This window comes from Corythoichthys intestinalis, chromosome 9 (genome assembly GCF_030265065.1).
Source record: "Corythoichthys intestinalis isolate RoL2023-P3 chromosome 9, ASM3026506v1, whole genome shotgun sequence".
Classification (NCBI taxonomy): domain Eukaryota; kingdom Metazoa; phylum Chordata; class Actinopteri; order Syngnathiformes; family Syngnathidae; genus Corythoichthys; species Corythoichthys intestinalis.
Window position 1 is genome coordinate 20,115,196 of NC_080403.1, and position 6,047 is coordinate 20,121,242.

Genomic DNA, 6,047 nt, shown 5'->3' on the forward strand with positions numbered 1-6,047 from the left:
CCAGTCTCAGGTCTTGTGCAGATACCAACAGGTTTTCTTCCAGAATGTTCCTGTATTGGGCTGTATCCATCTTCCCGTCAATTTTAACCATCTTCCCTGTCCCTGCTGAAGAAAAGCAGGCCCAAACCATGATGCTGCCACCACCATGTTTGACAGTGAGGATGGTGTGTTCAGGGTGATGAGCTGTGTTGCTTTAACGCCAAACATATCGTTTTGCATTGTGGCCAAAAAGTTCAATTTTGGTTTCATCTGACCAGAGCACCTTCTTCCACATGTTTGTTGTGTCTCCCAGGTAGCTTGTGGCAAACTTTAAACGAGACTTTTTATGGATATCTTTGAGAAATGGCTTTCTTCTTGCCACTCTTCCATAAAGGCCAGATTTGTGCAGTGTACGACTGATTGTTGTCCTATGGGCAGACTCTCCCACCTCAGCTGTAGATCTCTGCAGTTCATCCAGAGTGATCATGGGCCTCTTGGCTGCATCTCTGATCAGTTTTCTCCTTGTTTGAGAAGAAAGTTTGGAAGGACGGCCGGGTCTTGGTAGATTTGCAGTGGTCTGATGCTCCTTCCATTTCAATATGATGGCTTGCACAGTGCTCCTTGAGATGTTTAAAGCTTGGGAAATCTTTTAGTATCCAAATCCGGCTTTAAACTTCTCCACAACAGTATCTCGGACCTGCCTGGTGTGTTCCTTGGTTTTCATAATGCTCTCTGCACTTTAAACAGAACCCTGAGACTATCACAGAGCAGGTGCATTTATACGGAGACTTGATTACACACAGGTGGATTCTATTTATCATCATCGGTCATTTAGGACAACATTGGATCATTCAGAGATCCTCACTGAACTTCTGGAGTGAGTTTGCTGCACTGAAAGTAAAGGGGCCGAATAATATTGCATGCCCCACTTTTCAGTTTTTTATTTGTTAAAAAAGTTTAAATTATCCAATTAATGTTGTTCCACTTCACGATTGTGTCCCACTTGTTGTTGATTCTTGACAAAAAAATTAAATTTCATATCTTTATGTTTGAAGCCTGAAATGTGGCGAAAGGTTGCAAGATTCAAGGGGGCCGAATACTTTTGCAAGGCACTGTATACTGGACTGTCTCAGAAAATTAGAATACACAATATTCTAATTTTTTGAGACAGTCCTGTGTATATATACAGGACTGTCTCAGGAAATTAGAATACACAATATTCTAATTTCCTGACTGTCTCATGTTCTCAATTTTCTGAGACAGTCCAGTATAATTTCCTGACTGTCTCAGGAAATTAGAATATTGTGTATTCTAATTTCCTGAGACAGTCCTGTATATATACACAGGACTGTCTCAAAAAATTAGAATATTGTGTATTCTAATTTTCTGAGACAGTCCAGTATATATCTTTTTCATACAGCATCGGCAATCTGGCTATCTGCTTCTGATTGGGGCGCACATTCTCTCATCGTTTCTGGTCAAAGTATAACCCCAAAATGGTTGCTTCAAACCAGAATGACTTTCTTACTGTTCAATTTCAGGCATGGGATTAACTTTCCCATTAATCCTATTATGATAGACATGTCAATTCAATTTTGTGTCGATCAGTCAAACTAGTGTTGTGGTTATTTTTTTCCTACTTGACTGGCTTAGTGCAAATATGACATACACTGTGTTAATTCACTGGCTGCCATTGACAGTGACAGATGAACCAGATCTGTTCTAAAAATGAACTGGTTTTGCATAGACTATAGTAACTTTGATGTTGTGTTACCACTTACAACACTAAGATAACAGATCAATGATCTTCCAACTGTTGTAAAATGCTTTAATGTTATTTCATGTTTATTTATTTATTTATTTTTCATAATTATTTTTATTTTAGGTAGTTAAATTTTTTACCAGTCAAAATGGATTGGACACCTTTTTTCGTCAATGGCAGTGAATGAGTTAATAATGACACTTCAGCAAGCGTTAACAAACCCATACCACCTCACTAGTTCACAGCCACAGTCCCATCCTCATCTGTAAACACAGCACGGTGTGTTATTTCACCCAGAACTGTGATGGCTGTGACTCTCTATGCAAAAATGCTGTTCTATTTTGGGAAAGGGCGTCTGGGAAAATTAGAGGCTTAAGAAAAAAAATAAATAAATAAAACCACCACACTTAATGCCATCTGCTTGCATAATGTTCAGCTGGTGAATTTTAGCAATCGCCAAAATGTGAAATCCAGTTGTGCAGCTGCACAATAGAATAATCGGTGATTCTCCTTCTTTCTTGCACTTGAAATACATGTAAATTCATCTGTGATATTCCTTTTTTGTTGCACTTGAAATACATGTACATTTATTTATTCCAAATAAAAAAAGACCAACGTCACGGTCGAGAGGTGTCACCGTAGGACGTGGAACAGCTCGTGATGAGGATTCTCCTGCAACCATTTACCTCATCTGGTTGTCAAGGCAACACAGCCGGGGGGCCCGAGCTCTTGGAAGCTGAGGCGGGAACATAGAGCGGGAGCCCCCCACCCCCATCCCCACCACCACCACGGCCGCCCCTCTCCATCCACACGTCCACAACTAACTGGATCTGGCATTGTGCGGCCTCATGAACCAGTCTGTGACTTCCCTATCGTTTTAATGCGAATATACAAGAGAGGCGCCACACTCTAATTGGCAAGAGCATCCTTGCGTACGAACTAATGACTGTATGATGACGTCCTGTTTACAATGTTTCCAGTGTAATCAAGTAGTTTGTGCAGCAGCGTAAGACTACATATAGTTAAACAGCACAGAAAGACATGCTGAATTACATCCATTGAGTACACTGTATCTACTACATTGGTACCTCTGCATACGAATATAATTAGTTCCAGGACCTGGTTTGGAACGTATGTCGAGCCGGACTTTCTCATAAGAATACAGTACATTGTAATTCGATTAATTCGTTCCTCAGCCCAAAAGCCTTGCTAAATCAAATAATACTGTAAATACTGCAGGTGCAATTACAAATACTGTAGCAATTACACATTGCAAAATAAAAAAAATATAAAAAATACAAATCGTCAGCGGTGGGTAGTAACTCATTATTTTTACTTGAGTAACTTTTTGAGAATATGTACTTGGAGTAGTTTTAACATGAAATACTTTTTACTTTTACTTGAGTAGATTTGTGAAGAAACATTACTTTTACTCTGTAACTTTGAGCTACACTACTGTTGTTACATTTTTCCTCTTTATTTTACATTTTGACTTTATTTTTGCCAGAGATGCCGACAGTGGCTGTCTCAGTGTCACCAATGAGACATTGCAACAATAACCACGACTCCAATATACCAATCAGAGGTAACAATGCTTTTCTTCACTAGAGGGCGGTCATGCTCTTTGGACAGGTGATGTTTCAAGTGTTGTTCAGGTCTGAATTTGATGATTTTTGTGTTATATTCTTGGGCTAATGTGGTCATGTAATAAGTTATAGTACAGTATAAGAATAATCGTTCATATAGATGAAGTTGTGCTGAGATAAAATATAAAACAACAAATTTTTTTCAACGAATACATTTTTACTTGTACTTTAGTACAGTGTTGGATGAATCCTTTTAATTGAGTAACATTTAGAAGTAACACTACTCTTACTTGTGTACATTTTTTGGCTACACCACCTACTTTTGTAAATCAGTATTGTTAAATCGGGGGGGTTTATTGTCACCTTAACTTATAAAGACTGGCGAGCAGAGGTCGGAGAAGAGAGCAGATTGAGGTATAGGAGGGGGACCGTTGAGATCGTAGACATATTACAGCCATATTGTCCAGCCAGTTCGCTTACGCGCACCACACACATTTTTATATATTTCCTTTGTAATGTTAGTGGTAAGAGTCACCTTTTTCCTTTTTCCCCACCTGCACTAACCTTCTTGGGAGCCATGTTGATTCCTCTCACAAGAAAATCCGCCGTGCTGCTGTTTTGCGGGAAAACAATGAAACTGTGATGCTGTCGTAAATCGTCGTATTTCGAGCATGTCGTCATATGTCGAGACAATTGACGTGTAAAATTTTACGTCAGATGTCGATGCATTCATATGTCGAGGTACCACTGTATTCTACTTTTTCTAGTATCCTATCTTACGGGTCCCCTACGCCAAAAGGACAAAAGATTATGGACTAATAGAAAAATATAAATAAAATGAATAATATATTTAAATTATGCTTTTAAAAAAATTACATTTCTTCAGCAACGAAGGGTTAACATTCTGAAAGCATATTATCAAATCAAAATTGTCAACCTCTAGAACAAGTTGGCTCATTTATTGGTTATGACTTAACGAATCTGGGGGAAGGTCAAATTGTGTGTGTGTTGATTTGGAGAGTGATGGGTTAATCAACCAATCACATTTGACCCTTGACCACAAAAAATAGCTCCTGGGCCTTCCCGAAATTAAAGACAGTAGGGCATAAGCCACAGCAATAAAAGAAACTGTCTATAAAGAGAATTTCGTTCCATGTATCTGGTAAGGGCGTGAACCTGCTACTCGAATCGGAATACAAAATTCCAACATTGAAAATGCGTACTCCTGCATTTGTTTGGTGTCTTCACTGTTAAGATTGCTGTTCTAACCCACTCATCATGGCGGGTAATATTATGCCGTTTAATCACATCAGTTTGAGTATGACGCATCCACATGCGTATCATATCAAAAATGGTGATAAGGATTCTCACTGAAGGCGTTTTTCATTATACACTGGCAGAAACAAAAACATAGTTCCGTCAAAATTTGAAAATAACGTTCTCATTCTTTTCCAGTGGCACATTATAGAACCAAACTTTTCTTTTCATAATTCTTTGCTATTGATTTTCACTTCAGACCAGAAAAAAAATCTTCAATCCTAAGGACAGCTATATCCATCTGTTAATTTAACAGATGGAAATGAGTCGATTCCAAAGCGAATTGGGAAAAAGTAATTGACTAGCATAGCAAACCAACCCTAGTTTACCAAAAAATTACTGTTACTGCGATGGTTCACGATGACCGGCCATGTCGCTAAATTGCTATCAGGAAGTCAAACAAACAGAAGCCCAATACGCAAGCAGCTAACGCTACAAGTAAATATGATGGAGTCAGATAATAGTGAAACGGCTACTGGTAGCCAGGCCACAGGCATTTTGAGGATAGCATTGGTCAACGCTCATAGTGTGGTGTTGGTGCCATGAAAGAACTCGACGTCTGGAAAATTTTTGGATTCGAGAAGGACGAGGTCGCCATCACCACCTGTGACAGCGGGTTTAACCTTGTTGAAGCGGCGGAACTTAATGAGTGGATTGGGCACGGACCGCATTTAGCAATCGGTACGTCACGTTATCTTGTATCTGAGTGTGTGTGTGATTTTTTTCTGATAGCTTTCATGATGGTACAGCTTCCAGCATAAAGAATAATCCAACAGTGTAGCCTATAAATGACCGTTTATTGGCTACAGCTATTTTTCTGTATGTGCTTGCTTTATTCTGTGTCATTACTGCCATCATAAAAACTTTAGTTAAAGCAGTATAGCTTAATGTGTGTGCGTGTGTGTGTGTGTGTGTGTGGGGGGGGGGGTTATTTCAGAAAATGCTCAGGGAAAAAAAACCCTGAAGTCTTGATGTAAACACTTGCCATTAACAATAAGTTGTCTGATTCTCGATCCTCTGTTTGAAGTGACTGTGTTACAATGACCTTTTTGCACAATCGCCATATTGATATTTATAATGTAAATGGTTCAAGTCATACGAGCTGTTAAAAATGTTCATACTTGAATGCTTATTGTTTACAATATATTTTAAATATACTTAATGTTTATACTGCATGTGCAATTGTTCAAAATGTTAATTGAAAGCTGTTAAATAAATCCACGAGAAACGGTTTTTATTGTTTTATATTGTCCTTTATCGTTATTGAGGTAAATCTGCTCAATATACCATAATAAGTAATTAAAGCTATATCGCCCAGCCCTAATCCCCACACAATTATCTAGAAATTGCATTTTGTTGAGTTTTCGACTGGCATGAACAAATATGCTCCAAGGTAAGTCTGA